Source organism: Peromyscus eremicus, chromosome 19 (assembly GCF_949786415.1).
Source record: "Peromyscus eremicus chromosome 19, PerEre_H2_v1, whole genome shotgun sequence".
Classification (NCBI taxonomy): domain Eukaryota; kingdom Metazoa; phylum Chordata; class Mammalia; order Rodentia; family Cricetidae; genus Peromyscus; species Peromyscus eremicus.
The window spans coordinates 29,125,689-29,147,596 of NC_081435.1; positions in this window are offsets into that span (position 1 = coordinate 29,125,689).

Genomic DNA, 21,908 nt, shown 5'->3' on the forward strand with positions numbered 1-21,908 from the left:
GACCTCACCACACTGGTACCCTAATATGAGACTCCCAACCTCTAGAATGCCTAGGAAATATATTTCTCTGTTTTTCAACTACCTAGTCTAAAATTATCAGAATGATGTAATCAGCTCTAACATAAAATTCTCCTCTTTTCAAAATTATTGAGAAAACACTTGAAATACAAGTTTGTAGACATTGTTAATTACCACTTTAGTCTTAATGTATATGAAAAATGCATGAGTGATTAGCTTCAGGTTGTATGAAATTTTTGTCAAATAATTTACTAGAATTCTCAAGACTATTTACTCAAAACATGAAGACAAACTATAACTTCCTTACTCTCAAGCTAAGGACTTATGGAATTTCACTCAATTTAATCTTCTTTAAGAGTCTTATTTGAGGCTCCTTTGTTGATAGCTTAAGCAGAGACTGTTTATGTCTATGTTCACTTTCCCATTCCTTTCTTCTTTTTAATAACAGAACTCTAATACACAACAGAGAAAATTACTGCCTGGATATGGTATTTCCTGGACTCCCTTGCAGCTGTGTGTTCTTGTAACTGAGTTCTATCCAATGACACATTTCTGTCATTACTCTTGGATTTCTGGAAAGGCCCCTCAGCTGGAGGAAGACATGCTGGCTTCCTCTTTCTCTTTTCTGGTGGCTCATGTAATAGTTACCTGTTGTTGCATAAAAAGTGAGCCTGAAGATTTAGTGGCTTAAAACAATAACATCTACAATTTCATAGTTTCCACAGTTCAGGAATCTGGACATGGCTTAGGGAGTCCTCTTTCTCAGGGCCTCTGAGGAGGCTGTAGTAAAGATGTTTGTGAGACTACAGACAGCCCAAGTCTCCATTATAGAAGGCTCTGATTCCCAATTCACTCACACTGACATTAGTGGGACTATTTACTATGTGGACTGAGTCTGGTCCTCATCGGCATCCTCAATTTTTTGCCACATGAGCCTTTCCAGAGGGCAGCTGTTAGCAGGGCAGCTTTCAGAGGCTGGAAAACAAGAGAGAGAAGCACAGCAAGGGAGAGAGTCTAGCCAGATGGAAACTATAAGCCTTTGTCACCACATCGTGGTTGTTGCAGTCTATCCCTTTTACTCTATTGTATTTGCTGAAGCAAGTGTCTGACTGGGTCCAGGCCATACTAGACATGAGCAGCATGGAAAGCTGATCATCAAGAGGTGGGGATCATCAGCAAGTGAGAGGTTGCTTATCCAAGTTAGAACACAAATGCACAAGCAGAAACTTGAACAATGCTACTGGGGTTTTGAAGGAAGCTAAATATGACAAAGCTAAAAAGATAGAAGACCATTGGGGCTTTAGCAAGCTGATTTGTCCATTTACTGAGTAGATTCACCTTGAACTTTAGCCATTGTGACTCAGGATTTGACTGTTACCTGGTGACTCTCCTAATGTCATGGGATGTAATCGTGACAAACACAAAAGCCGTTTAACATTGGAAAAATGTTTCTTGCCCAAAGTGATCGGTTATGATTGAAACAGTACTACATAAACAATACAGTGACAAGCTAGGAAACATTTCTTTGTATCAAAGTATTTCTGTGACATACATTAAAAAACTGAAGAAGAGAAGAAATAACTTCTAGGACAGATGATATACTCTAGGAATTTTATATGGCAGTCAGTTGAAAGTATAAATATTTTTAGTGTGTCTTCATGTGTACTATTTACTAGACTAGGTTCTGGTAACGAATGTGAAGACCTGCATTTATCTGATATGTCAACAAATTTAAGACAACTGAAAAAGATGTACTTATGAGGGAGTAACTGCTTTCATCCATTTTTAAAATTTAGTATTTATTCATTTATTTATTATGCTTTTGTGTGTATGTATGGATGTGTCACAGTGAACATGTGGAAATCAGATGACAACTTGTAGAAATCAGTTCTCTCCACCATGTAGACCTAAGGATCAAATTCAGGTCACCAGGCTTGACAGGCACATACCTTCACTCACTGTACCATCTGGATGGCCCTATTGAACTGATTTTTAAGTTTATTTAGCATATATAATTAAGATAGAATGGGCATAAACCAAGAAGAAGAAAAGCAGTCAGTAGAGAACGTCAGTGACCCTTCATTTATAGGGAAGAGGTAGAACATGAGATGAACAACCAGGAGAACATTCTAGGGCCATCCCAGAGGATAGAATGTAAGATTTCAAAGGCTTAAATGATGTATTATTCTACTTAATCTAGAAATGAAAAAAAAATAGAATCCAAAGTTTCTCCTGCTCAGTGAAAGAACTTTTTACATTAAACACAGAGAAACTGACTGTTTGCAAAGCGACAGCAGGAGCTTTGAGACGTGGCCTTTGCTTGATGACTAGAAAGTCAATACTAACCTGCACTGGAACTCCCTATGCCCCTTGAACCTGGGTACATGCATCTTGCAGGTAAATGCAGACTAATTTTTGAGTGAATTAAAATGTTTTCTGGGGAGGTATTTAAGTACATTATGAGAGATGATGATGAGTTTTCGGTTTTATTTCTAAAGTTTCTTTAGGAATGTAACACAGATATAGCATCAATCTTGCATTTCATTTACTGCATTGCTTATGGGGGATCATAACCATAAAAGTACAGATAGATGGCTGCACTGATTTCAAAAATTAAATCTTCCCAAATTTGAAAATCAAAACTTTAGAAACTACAGCAGAATCTGCGTAACATTTCATGATGAGACGGGGAAAGACAATGACTGTATTTTTTGTCATTATTTAGGAGCTCACTAAAAGACTTTTAGGACCTCAAGATACACACCTTTCTTTCACCAAAACAAAGCATTCATTCGTTTGTTGATCTCATCTGTGATGGCAGGGACTAGTTTCAGTTTCTGAGGCAGATTCAGATATAAGTGTATTTAGTCTATTCCTTCATTATACTTTGTATTTTAATAATGTGTGAAGAATAAACTGTTTAGAAAACCTATTCTGGATAGAGCATTTACAAAAGAGATGTCTGGAAACTTTCCCATTGTCTTTAGAGCCTGCAGCCCAGCGTGGTCACATGGCATCTGTAAAAACTCTGCACACTTACAACTGAGAAGCCGAGCCCCTGAGCCTAATGTAGCTGGGTAACAGACTAGTGTGTGGTGATATATTGTGTGAGCTAGCCACTAGATTAGATATAGGGGTCAGGCAGTGGTGGCACACACCTTTAATTTCAGCACTTGAGATCTCATGCCTTTGCTTGGGAAGCACACACTTAAATCCCAGGAAGTGATATCTGGGCAGAGAAAGGTATATAAGGCATGAGGAAACAGGAACTCACTCTTTTTAGACTGAAGATTTTGTAGAGGTAAGAACTAGTGGCTGGCTGCTCTGCTTCTCTGATCTTTCAGCTTTCACCCTGATATCTGGCTCTGGGTTTTTTATTAAAAGACCATCTAAGATTCGAACAACGCTGGTGATATGTAGCAGTTGAACACAGCACACACATTCCTCACCTCAGTGTCCTGGGGCCAGGGGTCAGCAGTGTGGATGCACAGGTTTAGTGGCCACTGCTGAGGCTCTTATGAGGCTGAAATTGGGGTCTCAGCAGAACCGTGTTTTTCCTGGAGGCTCCACTAGAAAGTAATATGCTTCTAAGTTCATTCTGCTGCTGCAAAAATGAAATTTCTTCTGACTGTGTGACTGGGGGCTTAGGCTCTTTGCAGGCTGCCGGCCACCTGCCCCCAGCTTCTCGTGGTCATCTGCACGCTCTGCAGCATCTCCAGTCTGCCTCCTATGTGTCAAGAAGCGCCTCTTACTGCAGTGTGCTGGGACAACACCTTTGTACCTGAACAGGCTTTTTCAATCACTTTGTTAATCTTCATGATGCAGAGTCATATAGACTTTGAATACATGCCTTAGAAGAGTAGGAAGAAAACTGCAAGTGCCAGGGACAGACAGCACGGCAGTGGAAATTTACTTGCGGGATTGTTACAAAGGCTTTTCTTTTCTTTTTCTCTTTTTAAGAGTGCTAAGTGAGAATGAAAAAATGAGTAACGTGATTTCAAGTGCATCCAGTAATGCACTCATTAATTTATGCCACTTTATCTTTTGGAGAGATCTAGTTTTCAGTTGTGACAGACATTAAAACAAGGGCTAGAAATATATGAAAAACAGTGTCAGCGCTTTGGTTCGCTTAATTATACGTAAGTGTTAAATCAAGATGTTCAAGGAGAACAGTGCCATTTCATCCCATTGTGTTTATTCATAACGGTGAGGGAAGTTTTAAAGTAATCAGTGAGTGAAATGTTCAAGAGATGCATAGATCTTGTTCATTTCTCATCTGAAGCTGTTCCTGTACGTTTACATAGATATTTGTAGAATATCCCAAGAGCACAGTTTTGAAAGGGGTAAACACGCACATGTAGTGTTGGGATGCAGATGTAGTTTTATTTGCTAATTGGCCTGTGTAATAGTGTTGGCCTTGACTGAATGTGCACTCTTCTTACTCTACCCTGTCTAGGGTCAGAGGCACTAGAGACATGCCAGAAGGGACATGTGCACATATGACATCCCTCCAAAACATTCTCCAGACTTGCCTGATTCTAAAGAGTGTGAACTAGCACAATATAGAATGTGTATTGACTGCACATGAAGAAGAAAATATTTTAGATATGCTGAATTAAATGAAATACAATATCAGACCTAATTTCATCTGTTTCTTTTTTTAAACATCTCAATGTGGCTACTAAAAATTAAAGTTATTCGTGTGGCTAATCTTATACTTATTGTATGGAGCTGTCCTGGTGGGTTGGCAGAATGTTAGAAAAAGATAGATTAGTTGTTTGTATTTTTTGTGGCCTCACCTGATCTTTGTTTTTTCCTCCTGCTTTGGCCTTTCAGACTGTTTCTTCCTTTATTCGTCAGTAGGGAAGGACTATATTTTAAAACTCATAAACAGTTGAAGTAAATGGTTGAGGTTACTTCTTGGGATTGTATTTTCTAGTCTCCTGGAATTGCCAGGCAGCTAATTTTACTTTCTCTGACATGGTAGGATGGTTACTTTTAATTGTCAGCATGACAAAATCTGGAAGCACCCGAGAGATGGAATGTCTTATTGTATTAATTGATGTAGGAAGACCCATCTTAATTGTGGGCAGGACCTGGGGGATGTAAAAGTAGTTGAGCACCAGCCTTAGCAACAGTTCATGTTCTTTCTACTTGACTGTGGATCTGATATGATCAGCTCCCCCATGTGATGGACTATAACCTGGGACTATGAGATAAACAAACCCATTATCCTTAAGTTGCTTCTGTCAAGGTATATTATTATCACAGCATTAGGAAAAGAAACTGAAACAGAGATTTCGGATTAACAGAGAAATGCCCCAATGGTATGTGTGTGTTTCTGGAAATCTATTCATATCAATGCAATGTAATGTGTCTCTTTACTATTAATAAAACTGTACCAGGATAGAGCACAGTGAAATTGTGCCAAATACTTGAGCTATGCTTTTTTTTTTTGAAAGCTTGCATTATAACTCTCTTATTTTAAGCTCTATATAATTCTGTATAGTCCTGTCTTAGCCCTAGTCATTTCCTTTGCAAATTGATTTACTGCCCACTATTTTAAGGAATATATAATTTTCACATTTCTTCCAAGTCTCAGAAAGGACACTTTCTCATAAAGACCTCTTTCCTTGGCTGGCAGTATCTGCCTTTGCCATGTCCCCCCATAGCCTTTGCTCTGTATGCATGTGTCTTACAGTGATCATCCTGTTGAGGCAGATCTTGCCTCCACTTTGTTTCCCAGGAGCACTTACATTTAGCTTTTATGAAACCAGACTGCCAGCTGGCTTTTCCCTACAACTAGGCTCTTTAAGCTGCTCTTTAAACTCTACAGGTTTATAATGTTTAACCTGAAGAAGGACAATAACATTTACTTGTTGGCTGAAGGTTTTCTCAATTTGTCTGTCTTAATTTGAGTCTTCTAGGGATACACAGAGCACATCTATGCTGCTGACAATTCTAATACTTATTCTATGTTCTTTGAAAGCTGGTAGTCCAAGACCATGGCCCCAGAAGGATTGGTTTCTGATCTCAAACCTAAAGAATGCTATCAAGGCAACTGGCAGCTAGAACCTAACCCAATACCATTCATTAGGCTTAACCAACACAAAATAGACAGGATTGCATTTCCTCCTTCCACTAATCCATACCCTATCTATTCAGCCCAAGAAACCACCCACTTGTTAGGATTATTGACACAGAAGAGCCTACTGTTAGGTGTCTCTGCAAAGTCTCTTCTTTCTTGTATCTGGTGTCACTTTTCCATTTCTATCCCAGACTAAAAGCTAAGCAGAACTGAAGGCAATGCCTTCTATTATAATCCTCAGTAATGCTATGCTCTAATAAATACTGTGCACTCTATAGAAGAAACGTTGCCTGAGGATGGCCTGCTTTGTGTGAAAATTATCAGTGCACTTGGTGTTTTGCTATGGCCATCCTGAGCTTCTCAATCTATATTTTCATTTAGTACCAGATCTCCAAACTTATGTGACTGACTTTTAAAAGGGAGCCATTTTATAAATGATCAATTGAGCTACATGTCCAAAGACCTGAGCTTTCCCCAGGGCCTGGCACAGAAAAACAAATAAGCAAAATAACACTAAATATGATATTTATCACTAGTTTACTCCCCACCTGAGAGACTGCTCTTTCAAAATGCTGTAAACCTGCTTTGGAAATGGGTTTCCTCTTATAGAAGACATCTGCTGGTGTTGCCTGCCAACATCATCTCCCCAGTTTGCTTCCAGGCTCCTTCTCAGTCCTGTTGGTTACTAGACTTAGAGAATGGACCTTACTTCACCTTCTGCCCTAATTAATGGTGTGGGTCAGGCCTGATCTATTTTATATTTTTATCTTTCAACTAGACTGGAACTGACCCAGAAACATGTATGTGGCCCAATGTAGGCTCATTAAATTGGATCATAGGGCTTTCATGGACTTGTGGGGATTGTGATTCTGTCCTCTGGCACTGCTGGTGATTACCTGGCCTCCATGAGGTGAAGACAGAGTTAATGGAGAAGAATGTCCGCTGTATGGTATGGTAGATCCAAGTCCTGGGCATGTATGTGAATCCCTGAGGCTGAGCAGTGTAGCTAGAGTTTTCCTGCCTGGCCCACCTCAGGACAAATCTCTCTCACCCGCCAGACCCACAGCCGCTCAGACCCGACCAAGTAAACACAGAGACTTATATTGCTTACAAACTGTATGGCCGTGGCAGGCTTCTTGCTAACTGTTCTTATATCTTAAATTAATCCATTTCTATAAATCTATACCTTGCCACATGGCTCGTGGCTTACCGGGATCTTCACATGCGGCTTGTCATGGTGGCAGCTGGCAGTGACTCTCTCTCAGCCTTCCACTTCCCAGAATTCTTCTCCTTGTCCCACCTATACTTCCTGCCTAGCCAATGGCCAATCAGTGATTTATTTACTGACCAATCAGCAACAGACTTGACATACAGACCATCCCACAGCACTTCCCCTTTTCTTTTCTTAAAAAGGAAGGTTTTAACCTTTACATATCTCCAAAGTCAGCTTGGTATATTTGGGAATTTGGGCGTAGCTTCTCTTACTACTTCCTGCTGGAGGGGGGCGCTGTATCTTATGGGGAAACAAAGAATATTTTAGGATTATGGAGTAGTCCATGAGGGTGTATCGTCTGAGCCAGTTGCCTTGAAATGGTTCTGGATGTTGGATCATCTGGGCCATGGTGTCATTGGAGACCTTTCAGGGGGTCTTGGCTGGTCAAACCTGATGTATCTTAATCTGGAACAAATCAATAGCCTCTGGCTTTCTGTGGAAACAAAAGCAGAGCCTCCTTTCCAAAGCAACATATGTTTACATCCAAAGTTTGAAGTCAATGTACCTTTAAAATATACATTTTGGCATAACTCAACAGCTTTTGTAATCAAATGTTTTTCTTCAGTTACGAATATCAAAGAGAACATAATCTGGATTCTCTGTGTGGTAGCCATCTTTACGTGGCTTATTTTTTTATATTAGCTTGAGCCTATTGCTTTAAACTGCAGCCTTCTAAGCCTGAAATGGCGCTGGCGCTGTGGCTGCTGGTTCCGCCCACTTCAGCTTCCCAACATGGCAGTAGTACGTTTTCCGCCAGCTCTGGGAGCCATCAACTCTCAGAAATAATGGGTCTATGCTTCTATCAAAGCAGCGTGTAGCCCAGAAAACTCTTTTTTGTTTTGTTTTGTTTTGTTTTGTACTAGCAAAGGCTAAATCCACCACACAGCTTAATGTGCCACTTGCAGAGGCCTCATTCCTGCCATACGGCAGGTCGAGCACGCACGCTAGGAACCCGCCAGTAGCTCAAACCGGCAGCTGCCGCTCATTTGAGAAAGACAATTAGGAAGCTGTTTTTAGCTCCGTTTTAGAATCTTTTTCCTCAGTTTTAGGTGGAAACTCTTGCCCCACGTTGGGCGCCAGAGCAGCTATATCTGCAACCTATAAGTAAGTAGCGTGTCGGTGCCTAAGAGCCGATGACATAGAGGAACCTACTTGTGTGGGTGGTTCTCTCTTGTAATGAAGTGGGGGAACAGGGAGTGTGTACCACTGGATTGCCACTGCAGAGCAGAGTGTCTGCCATGAAGTAGACATTGACGTGATGAGTGAAAGACAACTCTGTCGTGGAAGTCACTACAAGATGGAAGTGGAGTAATATGATGGGTTTCCAAAAATATGCAAATCTTTCTCTGCTTTCAGATATACTTCAGAGTCCCAGAAGTCATTAGCAAATAGGAAACATGGCTCACCACGAAAGCAGTTCATGCCAACAGGGATAGCAAGGACTGAGACAAACTTTAGGCAAATAACTTTCAAATTTGGGAATTTGGCTTAAATATGTTCTCTTTACTAAAGTGACATGGAGGGTGTGACATGAAGAGTGCAATGGTGGTCTCTGCTGAAGGGACAAATGGAACTAAAGGAGTCTTGCTACAGTCCACCTTTGTTTTACCCAGTATGCCATCACGTAAGTTAAAAGGGACTGAAGTCTCAATTATTATCTTTAAAATATCCTTTTAAAATGTATCACTAGAAATGGACATTCTCTCCCTAGAGTTGAGGGTGTGTGTTCTTGGAGGGAAATTAGAAGAAAAGGAGTAATTGGTAAGTGATGGTGCGGCCACTTTAATTCACAGTCTGATCTATGCAAGTGTGAGAGGAAAATTCCAGCATCTGAGCAGGAATTAGTCCCTTCTGAAAACTCCAGTTATTGATGCACAAATATCCAGCACTGTGACCACCTTGGCTTGCCACCTTTTTCAGAGCTAGTGGATCTGTTGGCAAAGGGATCGTGCCATTAGCCCTTAGACAGCTGATTAAATTGGGTAGATCAATGAACACCTCTGTCTGACGTTATAAACTCAAATTTTCTTAAGTTTATTTGCTCTGTATTTTTTCACTTCATAGAGCTGATGGTGTGACACCTCATGGAGTATCTTTACCAGGCCTTACTGAGCTTGCTCTATGTTATTTTAATTCTTATCTATTTGCATCTTCCCTCCTAAGATGGGTCATGATTTCTCTGATGCTTTCATATGCCTTTCAGTATTCAAGTGTTTAAAAGTTAATGACAGCCATCATGGACCCCACAAATACTTGAAACAGATATTGTTTATCTCCTCTTTATAAGGGTTTCTCTGCTCTGCTAAGGATATTACACATTCTCCCTTTACTGCCGAGGATAGCTAGAGTGCCCCACATCAATTCCCCTAGTCACTGCACGGGATTGTTGCCAGCATGATGCTCTTCAAAATCAGCACAAGCGTAGAAAGATTAGTGGATCACTGTAAGTAAAAGCTGAGGTGAAAGAATTTAGGAATGGTTTAAGGTCAAGCCCTTCAGTTTGGCTATGAGAAGCCAAGGCCAACTCCTAATGAGAAACTGTTTGTTTAAGGCTGCTAATAACCTGCAAGAACCCAGAAATCCCCATCCCAGGGACTCTGCTTCTGCAGGAATGCCTGGCCTCTGCATGAAAGTCATACATCTACAATAACCTCACTTTTCATTAACCAGAGTTAAGTTTTTCAATAGTCCTTTTCAAAAGCCCCCCTCAGCAAACACAAAAGAGAGTTTGCACTGAGTGTGAAATGCTCAGAGGATTATTGTCCTTTGCCCACAGATCAAATAGATGAAAGGCTGGATGTCAGGACTTGCACAAGCCTTTCCTGAAGGGACTGAAAAGATGGTTTTTGCTCTCTGAAAGGCAGTATTGCATGTCAAAAAGAAAACTGACAAATATTTCTTCTTAAGTTCAAAAGTACCAGCTAATTGTACTCTCATTATTGAGATCCAGAGATAGACCATTGGTATGTTGTACTACAAATACCATTACTGGCTAGATGCTGAGGCATGTGGGGAATATGGATGGCCTCCACCCAACACTTGCACTTGACTCTTCAGTTTCTGCCTTGCAATGCCATTAGTCACACAGGTCACCAGCTCCTGAGAACAGCAATCATGCGTTCTTGCTGATTTTCTAGATATTAAATCATTCTAGATCCCTCTTCTACTCGGAGTCCTCTGGTAGCTTTAATATAAATTCAAATACAATTATATTTCTGTATCTCATAGAATCTACATTCATGAGTTCAGTCAACTGTGTACTGAAATTACTTGAAAACAGTTGCACTGGGGACATAAAGACACTTTCCTTTATTAGTCTTTAAACAATAGAGCATAACTCTTTGCATGGCTCTTATACTGGTTTAGATATTTTAGATAATCTAGAGATGACTTAGGGTAGAAAAGATCATGTATGCAGAGTCCATGCAAACATGATGTTATGTCCTGCAACAGTTTTGTGCATTCATGGGTTTTGGTATCTGTGTGGGTCCTGAATCCAGACTTGCATGGATACCAATGGAAAATCAGGAATGTCAGCTTTTTATCAATGAGTGATGTGGCCCTGCTCACTCCTTTGCATCGCCCTACATCATGTCCCTACACTCTCTCCTCCAGCACCATGCCTTCTGCCCAGTCCTCACATATACACTCCTTGTTCAGAAGCCCCATGTCTGCAGTACCTTCCGTAAGAGTTTGTTCCAATATCCACAAGTAACGATTTCTTTCTGTTTTTGAGGCATCTGCAAAGTGTACCCTATCATATTCACCATGTTTTATTTATTTTACAGCATATTTCAACAACTGAAGTTATCTTGAATATTTACTTTTATGTGATTTGAACTATAGGCTCTCTGAGACCCCAGACCCCATCATGTTCTCTATTGTGCCTCAGCTCCTAGAAGATGACATAGCACACAGTAGGTATTCCGTATAGTCATTTTGTACAGAGAAAGAGAAAAGGTAGCTGTCTAGTTTCTAAATGAGATTCTGTAACCAGGAAAGCCACCCATACAAGGCTGAGGGAAGGGTGAGCTCTTGGCTAATTACTTGTGTCTCTAAATCTCATTGCTAGTTTTAAAGTGGTGACTGAAAAACTTTATTCAGAGGTTGAAATACATCCCCCTATTTTTGCTGGTTTTTGAGATACAGTCTCCTTGTGTATCCCAGACTGCCCTTGAACCCGAGATCCCCTAGCATCAGCATCCTGAATGCTGAAATTACAGGTGTGGACAGGTGAAACAGTCCATTTTTAAAGAATTATTTTGTTTGATTAACATTTAGATGCATCAATAAATAGTACACATTAAAAAAAACAATGAATAGAAATAACAAATGGTTTCATACCCCATGGGGGACTTGGGGTGGTGATTGATGGCTGCAGGGAGGCCCTCCTTAGAGCTATTCCAAGAATAAATTCACCATGTCAGCTCTGGCTCTGCTTGGGAGTGGCTATGTGACAGTGAGTTCCAGCCCTTTATAATTCTGCAAAAAAAGAAGTGCTGTAGATTGACACCCTCGAGTGGTTCAGTTGAATATTGGAACCATCTAGGTCAGACAGGATGGCCACTTTCTCCTCTGTACAATGAGAAACAAATGGAGATTGAGATGGCACTGCTGTTTTTAGCATGTGACTTGGAACAGAGCAGAACATCTCCAGGATTCAGTTCTCTCATCCTTAAAGAGGTGAAGACCATTAAATATTACATTATCATGTCTAATCAAAACCCATTTACTTATGCTATACAAGTACATGGTTATTTGTGGCGGATCTGTCAGCCTCCAGACCATATGAGAATTCCCTGTGAATTCTAAATCTTCTTGGATTTATACTGTGGCAGATTTGGGTTTGTATCCTGTGGACCCTTGGCAATGACATTCACTGTGAAGTGGGCTCAAAGCTATGAGGAAAGTACAGCCCATAGAGGCTGCTCCCTGCAACACAACACACACAGTGGATCCTGGATGTTATTTTTCAAATGACTTGTCTTATTCTGGATTTTGCTCTGAAATTGGGTCTCATCTAAAGATTGTAAGCTCACGGGTTGGTAGACACATTAGCTTAATGTGGGGAAGGTAAACAATAATTTCTCGGGGACTGAGGTTTCAGGCTCCAGGCTCTGTTTTGAGGGGACGTATGTATTTTTCTATTTCTAAGTTTGTGTGCCTTTCATCTTCTGGCCAATGTTCAGATGTGTTGCTGGGTTTTTCATAAAATATTCAAATGCAAAAGAAGGCACCAGGGAAACAAGCTGAGCAAAGTGGCAAGAAATTCTTGAAGAAGTCCAGGGAGGGTGAGGGAACAGGGAAAGAGCTGTGCTGACAGACAAGTGATGGAAAATCACTGAACCATAATAGACCTCACTTGTATTGACATGCGCTAACTGAAGTGAGCAGCTGGGTAAAGCTACTGAGCATCTTATTTTGGAGTTTGGCACAGGACCGGGCTCTATTTGTGAAGCAGACAGCTATGACAGGATTTTACAGGTCTGACGCTGAGGAAAAATGCAGTTTGTTCAGCCCAAGGGCAGAAGTCTTGCAATGGACCACTGCTTTTGTTAGACATTGTTGTCATGGAGGGGACAACCGCTGGCTCTCCTTTCACAGCATAGCAGTAGAGACAGTGTGAGCTTGTAGTTGTTCAGTATAGTCAGACATCTAATTTAGCAGCATGATCGGGCAGGTGCTGTGTTACATCTGGTTATTTACACAAACAATGTGAACAGAAAGAGGGCTCAGGGGAGCTTTACATAGTGGTGCTATTTCTAGCTGAAATGGAGTACTTACTCTATCAATCGTTGTGCTAACCCTTTCGTTTGCTCATCTTATGTAATCCTCTCGGGAACCCCCTGTGGCTGGTTCCATGAGCCTCTCTTTCTCTCTTTTGCGGGTGGATAAACTGAGGCTTGGAGATGTGAAGTCATCTGCCCGGAAACATAATTAGCAAGTAACAGAGGCAACTCGGCAGCACGACTATGGCTGGTGTGCCAGCCCGTCCTCCACCCAGGTCTACTGTCTGTTAGCCCCATATGCCTCAGAAGCTCTGGAATCTTGGGATCCATTTCTGTTTTGGACAGTTTGGCCCTTGGTCTCAGGGACAGATGCTTTGCTCTCATTTGCTGTCAAGTGTTGTACATACTGCTATAGTTCCAGTTTTTCTCGCCAGTAGCTGGGCCACTTAGGGTTCGTTAGTGATTATTGGGGTTATTCTTCTTCACTGTGGGAAGCTGCTTATGGGAGTAAGAGAATTCACAGAAGGAGGCAAAGAAGAATGGCCGATTTCCCCTCGATCATCTTAGGAGGACAACTAGGGTCATGGGCCTGACGGAGAGGCTGAAGCCAATGGAAATATCATTCTGCTCCCTTTTCCATAAGCAGGGACCAAATGTCCAGCCCTCAGTGGGACTCCTGCAATTTTTTTAGGTGCATTGATTTTCCTTTTGGTCTTGTAAGTAGAGGCAGAAAGAAAAATTAGACCTTGGTTTTTATGCGCTATTAGTTACTTTTCTCATCTCTGTGACAAAAATAACCTGGCAAAAGAAACTCAAGGAAAGAGAGGTATAATTGAGAGTTCCAGATTCCAGTCTACCATGGCAGTGAAGTCATGATGGCCGAAGCTATAGACAGCTGTTCATTGCATCTGTAGTCCAAAGCAGAGGCTGATGAATGCTTATGTCCTGTCGGCTTTCTCTTTTTAGATTCAGGCTGGGGACTCCAGCCCATGGAACAGTGCCACTTACACTTCAAAGTAGGTTTTTCCACCTCAATAATCTTATTCATCACAGTCTTTTTCCAGAAATTTGTCTCTGTGGTGATTCTAGACCCTATTAAATCTACAATTACTATTAATCATCACACATGCTTACCTGCTTTAATTTAGCATTTCATTTAATTATAGAAATAGGCAATAAGTCACAGTTTTATGACCAGTGTCCATGTCCTTGTCACCAAAGGAATCTCACATTTTCAGGCCATCTTTAAACTATGGTAAAAACCTTGGAAATCATTTGTGCTGTCTGCTGCTCAGACATTAAAACCATCATCGGAACTGTTGTTAGATTTTATGTGCACAGATCTTATTTATGTCTGCATGCTATTATCACAATGAAAACATTTTTATAATTGTGTTTAAATACAATTGATTTCCTTTTAAGCCATTACCCTTAATTTCAACACACACACACACACACACACACACACACACACACACACACACACATACTTTACTGAAGAGAGATCAGTAGGTCTTACCAGGGACCCCAAAGAATCCATGGCATTAAAACAAACCAAAATTTGAAAAACAAAACAAATAGGAAAATAAAACTCAAAAGAAGAAAAAGAAATGGAATGAGCAGCTGCATCATTTATAAATTTTTTTTTAAGTATCATCACTTAATTTTGTACTCTATCACTTGGGGTAGAGTAAGAGCTGATATTGTTTACCCTGTTTATAATAAGAAGGAAAGGAGACATCACAATTTTAGAGGAATTTTTCGGGCAAATGTACTATTTATTGAGGGCTCATTGTGTGGATTCTTCATCGCCAGCTCAGCACCACTTTTCTCCATCTGTACTTTCTGCACCCCCTAGGAGAAAGGCTGGAGATTAGTGGGTTCTTCTGTCCCCTGAAAGCAGGGCTCCAAACAATGTCCTGTCAAAGAGGAGCACCCTAGGAGCTATTGACACAAGTGAGGGGAAATTCCTAGCCCTTCCAGCAGTAACAAACAGGCTCACATGCAGGGAGTTGGCTGGACTTGAGTTTCGTGGCACTGGCTTTGGTGAACTTACACATGATTTCTTCACTTAGATGCAGCTGGCTGCCGTTTGTGTCATTTCTGCAGCTCTCTAATCTTTGGAAAGCCATGGTTTCCCCTGCTCTTCCTCTGGTTTATACAAAGATTTAGTAAATGGGTGAGCTAAACCCCTTCCAGTTTCCAAAGGGTCTTCCATCCTAAGAGAACTATGTGCTTATGATAAACCAGGAACAAAGCAGAGTTTAATAGCGGACTTGGCCTTCTTACAATAGACAGGTGAGGCTATTTACAAAATTTGAAAATACAGCTAGAAACATGAATAAGGCATAATGCCCTAGGCTAGGCCCAGTGGGGCAGCCCTTACCTTCCCAGTAGAGGGAGCTAGAGAGGATCAGTTAAGAATCCAGGGAGAGGCAGTTTCCTTACCAGTGTTCCTCTGTGCTGCGGTAGGAACTAGGAATAAACACCCCATTTCTCGTTTCTCTGTTTTCCTTCTCTCTTATCTTCTGCTGACACTCTATCTAGAAAAAAACATGGCATCATAGCATCCTGTCTACTTTCTTCAAGAAGTCATTATTGCACTGGCATATAAGAAGCCTCTTCTTAGGAGAGAATCAGAAAAAGGCAAGAAGGTGGAAACAGGCTGTTGAGAAGGGAATGCGCTCAACAGAAAAATATTGGCCTATAAGAACATTTAAATAAAATAAAATGAAAAAAGTTTTTCCAATCTAAAGACAGTACAGTAATCCAAAGAAAGCTACGGGTAAGCAAGCCACTTTAAGTATTTGACATCCTCTTTCCTCCCCTACTTTGCAAGGCTAGCTGTTCTGTTGTGTCCTGTGATGGTATTGTGTTTCCCAAAACATTGTGTACCTTAATAAACTTATCTGGAGTCAGAGAACAGAAAAGCCACAAGATACTTAGGCTAGAAAATGTCAGCACACACCTTTAATCCTAGCATTCCAGAGGCAGAAATCCCTCTGGATCTCTGTGAGTTCAAGGCCACATTGGAAACAGCCAGGCATGATGACACACACCTTTAATCCCAGAAAGTAGCCTTTAATCCCAGGGAGTGGTGGTAGAAAGCAGAAAGGTTTATAAGGCGTGAGGACCAGAAACTAGAAGCATTTGGCTGGTTAAGCATTCAGGCTTCTAGCAGCAGTTCAGCTGAGAGCCATTGGGATGAGGACACAGAAGCTTCCAGTCTGAGGAAACAAGACCAGCTGAGGAATTGGCAAGGTGAGATAGCTGTGGCTTGTTATGTCTCTCTGACCTACCAGCGTTGACCCCAACTGGCCTTGGGTTTGATTTTATTAATAAGAACTTTTAAGATTCATGCTACAGTGTCCTGTGTGCTCACACCTTTAAAAAAAATCTTCACATACTATGCTCCTTGAATTTAAAATATTTGATGCAATTCAATTTAGTGGATGTTGAGGATGGCTTTGATTTTGAAGCCTCTTGGAAAAGAAGAGGAAAAACTTTGCACAACCATTAGACCTCAGGTACTTCTGCAGAGATGCCTGAGTACAGGAATCCCTGGTGGCTGTAGCCTTGATCTCTAGCCCTGAGCATGTGTCAGCCTTTGTGGTGCCTGTACTACCAACATCAAACCTCGCTTTCAAGGGCAGTTTTAATGAGGTGGATTGGACTGGATGTTTCAGGGCATGGTTTTCAACTTCTAGCATCTGCAATTAAGAACGATAATCACTTACAAGGGAATAAAGATGAGATTAAACATTGAACACATGTAGATATTTGGGCTACAGGGAATCAATCTGCCCATTAGAATGCTAATGAATGCAGAATATCCCCAATTCTTAATGAATTGGTTAACTAAACAGAGAGGCTGGGGTGAGACACAAGCATGGCTATTTAACATAGAAAATCATGAAGGCTGGATGAATAGCAATTACATAATTAAAAAAAATAAACAACATTTGAGTCTCAATTAATCCTTATTGGTAGTTCAGAAACACCCACCAGAATCTATTCCAATCCATTGCAAACTGAGCCTTTCAAGTTAAAACAATTTTAACACTTGCTCTCTGATATAAATATCCTAATTAAAAATGTTCAAGATCAAGATGATCCATTTAACTGGAAGAGCAAGGGCAATTAAAGGCTAATTTGGTCAAGGAAAAGTGTATTATTCTTTGTGTTCAATTATAAAGATTCTATTGCTTCAATTCAGTGTATCACTCTGCAAAACAAAACAAAACAAGTTATTCTATTCTCAAATTATACTGAAGACATTGGGGTATCGGGTTAAAAAATACCCATAATCCTGATAAAAGTATGGAAGACTGAATATAAAACTGTCATTCAGGGTTAGGAAAACAGAAGCAATAGGTGTGAGTGAGTTTGCATCTCTGTGTGTGTGTGTCTATGTGTCTGTCTGTCTATTTGCATATCTATGTCTCTGCTGGGAGGTTTATTTTAAGGAATTGGCTCGCATGATAGTGGAAGCTGAAACTCTTACATCTTCAGGGCAGGCTAGCAGGCTGGGGAGCCAGGGAAGCCTATGTGGCAACTGATGACCTAAGGCAATTTAAAGGCAAAGTTCCTTCTTTCTCTGGGGACCCCCGTCTTTTCTCATAAAACTGTCAGCTCTCATGTTTGGGAGATGTTGGTAAAATGCTTGCCACACAGACACACAAACCTGGGTTCGGACCCCCTAATGTTGATGTAAACAGCCAGGCATGACATTGTACATCTGTGATGACTCTGGGGAGATGGCTCACTGGGCAAAAGCATTTCCTGCACTAGTCTGAGGGCCTGAGTTCAAATCTCCCCAGCACCTATTTTAAAATCTGAGCATGGCCCAATGTTCCCTGTAACTCCAGTGCTATGGGGGGAGTGGAGAAGGTATTGCAACAGTCTGCTGGCTGCCAGACTTGAGGATGAGAAGGCAGGAACTCCTTTGGACTCCTCTGGACTCCATGCACATACAGGTATGGACACCTTTCTGCCCCCAGCACACAACCCTACTGTCACTGACTGAGTGAGGTCCTGCTCATATTGTGGAGGGTAATGTGCTCCTACCCTGATTCTGATGTAGTCAGTCTGTGATGCTGAGGAGGCATTAGAAATTTTAAACCACCCATTTCAGCTAAGTACCTTCTTCACTCTGCTTCCCATTCTTGCCTGTACTTTTTTCAGACAGTAGCCATCCTTTATCAGTGGTCTCATATTCTGCTACTTCAGTTACCTGTGCTCATCTATCTTCAGAAATATTAAATGGAAATATTCAGAAATATACAATTCACAAATTTTGAACTGCATTCTGTTTTCAGCAGTGTGATGAACAGCAAGGGGTCCTGTTCTGTGGGGAGGTGAATGATTCCTTTGCTTCATGTGTAGTTGTCTTTTCTTCTTACTCTTTACTCTTTGGTGGCCCACCACCCAGCTCCCAAATAAACACACCAAGGCTTATTCTTCCTTATGAATGCCCAGTCTTAGCTTGGCTTGTTTCTAGCCAGCTTTTCATAACTTGAATAATCAAGTCTATCCTTTGCCTCTGGGCTTTTACCTTTCTATATACTATTCTTTTTTTCTTACGCTGTGGCTTGCTGTGTAGCTGGGTAGCTGTCCCCTGATGTCCTCCTCTCCTTCTCCTTTTTCTTTCTCTTCCATCTCTCTTCCCTCCTATTTATTCTCTTTGCCTGCCAGCCCCACCTATCCTTTCTTCTGCCTAGCTATTGACTATTTAACTCTTTATTAGACCAATCAGGTGTTTTAGACAGGCACAATAACAAGCTTCACAGAATTAAACAAATACAACATAAAAGAATGCAATACATCTTTTCATCATTAAACAAATGTCCCACAGCATAAACAAATGTAACACATCTTCAACATATATTTCACAACAACCATGTATTTACATTGTATACACTGTCAGGCCATAGTATTTGTCTTAAGCATCAGGTTGGATCAGTGTTATGTTTAAGAGTCCTTATTTTATGAACCAATGACCCCAGAGCACAAGAGTAGTGATTCTGGTAATACAGATGAGCCAGAGAGAAGCTCTGAGGAGCTTCTTTAAGGAAAATGGTGAAAGTTTTCAACTTAAGCAAAGAAAAAAAAAATCATCTGCCGAGGTGTTTAAGAACAAATCTTCTATCTGTGAAATTATAAAGAGGAAAAATGAACTGTGTTAGTTTTGCTATTGCATCTCACACTTTAAAAGTTAGGGCTATAGTACATGATGGGCACTTAAGAAGGAAAAAGCATTAATCATAAGGGTCAATACCACCTGTGGCTTCACGCATCTGCTGAGGGCATCTCTGGGTGTGCTTCCCGAACATTATAAAATAAGAGGAACCATTTTATGGAGATTTTTGAAAACTGATGCCCAGAAATATGGAGATTATAAATTAGTTCTAAAGCTGGAGAATGGAAAAGAAAAGATAATCACAATCAGCATGGAGAACTTTAAGGCAAAAAAAAAAAAAAAAAAAAGAAAAACCCCAAATTAAAAGCAAATGAGGAGAGCAGACAGATGAGCAGCTAAGGCGCAATAACAACTATCCTAATCAAGAAAAAGGTGAATTTGATATCACACCTGGTTCTTTTCTCAATCCTCCTAAGTTCAGCTAGATTTTAAACTGTATCATGTCTGAAGATCCCTGCCATTGTCTGTCACCAAGCACCAATAATGATCTTTTAGCAAATCAAACTTTCCAAATACCATTTGGTTTGGTCCATACTACAGCAAAGAAAGAAGTCTTAGGAAAGGATGACAGTTCTCTAGATATTTGAGTGGATACTTTAGGAGCAATTCTGAAGGGTTTTTTTTTTTTTTTTTAAAGCAACATTTTTTCCAGGGTGGATCTGTAGAACACGGACCTTGAAATGAATTTTGAAGAGGTTTCTTGTCTATGTTTTGGAACACAGTTTATAATACTCCCCACCTTTGGCGATTCATATTTTGTTTTTAGTAAATCTTGCATTTAGAAGCCTGTTCAAATGTATTTAACCTAGTATTTCTCACCTCCACTGTGCACTCCTATTTATCTATGCAATGTGTCTCAGCATCCCAGGAAGCATGTTTTAGACAATTCATTTAAGTGATAAAAAACTGAAAATAAATCTATACAATAAAATAATATAACTGCATGTTCTGTTCTGAATTTAATGACCTGAAATACAGTCCTGATCAATGCTTGCTTAATTCAGGCTGGTCACATCCCTAACTTCCTTGTCACTGAACTGAGTTCTCAGGCTTGAAGTCACTGCTACTGTACCCACTGCTGAAATCATGCAAAATTTGCAGAGAATCTCTCAAACAAACAGTTAGCCGCCTTTGCTAAATTCATTTCTTTATTAAAATTTGCATCTGGAAGAGAAATGGACTGCAGAGGTGGTTAAGTCTTCATGGGAGAGGCAATACACTCCTATACCCAAACTTTAAAAAAAAATGTTTTTGATCACGTTTCCTCCTCTCCCAGTTCTTCCCCAGGTCCCCCATCATCAAATTTTATGCCCACTCTCTTAGTCTCTGTCAAAATAAAAACAAAACACAAAAGTAAAAATCAAAACAAACAAGCTATAGACCAAGAGGACAAAAAAAAAAATGCCCCAATAAAGCAAACCTCAATCTCTAGTGAACAGATTTGATTTAAAGTTGCTCAAACAGTGAGATCCTTTTAGTGGTCAATGACATCAATCTTTGGGAACATTCACATTAGAAATTAGTGTAGAAGAGCCATTTTTTAGCTCTCTCCATGACTCAAGGTTAGTCTTAAACCGGGGGTTCAAAAAAATAAGTTCATAGATGGCACATGCCTGTGGTTAGTACTCTGGAGAGTCCTTATGCAAACTGTAAAGAGGCACTTTATCTGGGCACACAAATGACAAAAGTACCTCCACTTCTGCATCTTCTGCAGCATCTGGGTTTTCTGTAGCCTCATACCCGGACCAAGGCTTCAGGCTACATTTCTACCTTCTCTGGCTCTCTAATTGGAGCCTTTGTGTTCAGCAGTTTAAGCAGTGCTATGATGTTAGAGGTGGGACAAAGGTGGGTTCAGATGGCAAGGGAAGACATTCTAGACAGAGCAGAATAGGGGAGCAAGTATAAACTGAGGTGCTTAGCCTTGTTGTAAACTTCAGTGACCCCTGTCCAGCATTAATATACCACAGTCACTGGTAAGTGTTCAAGTATCTTGTTTCTTGATGTCTAAGATGATTCTAGACCCACGTTATTATTTAAAATGAACATTTTCACATAGTATTTTAGTAGCAGTATACCTTGGATCAAGATCAATTATTTTACAAGCAAATTTGTTAGTACATTCATTTACTCATTAAACAAACAAATTGAGCAACTTCAAAGAGTATGACATAGTTCTAGTCCGAAGGGATACCATGGAGCACAAGTTTGTTATTTATTTTGTCTTTTCTGAGCTCACGTTCTAGCAGAGGAGGCACTGAAATGTTGACAGCTAATGTAGTGAGAGTAGGTGGGACATATGGGGGAACATAGGAGTAGCTATCGCCTTACATCTTAACCCTAACCCAACTCTAACCTAACCCTAACTCTAACTCTAACCTAATCCTAACACTGTCCCTGACACTAAGTCTCATCTAGCTCTCACCTTAACCCTCACCATGCCTCCAAAGATAGTCTGATTTGACTTCCTTCAAGGCCAGTGGAGCTGTCCTGAAGGGGTATGTGAAAGAGGCAATGAAACAGTTAGAAAGAAAATAAAAGTAGAGAGAGTTTGGAGGATCACAGAGGAGGGAGGACTTGAAATCTATATAATTGTTGAATAGA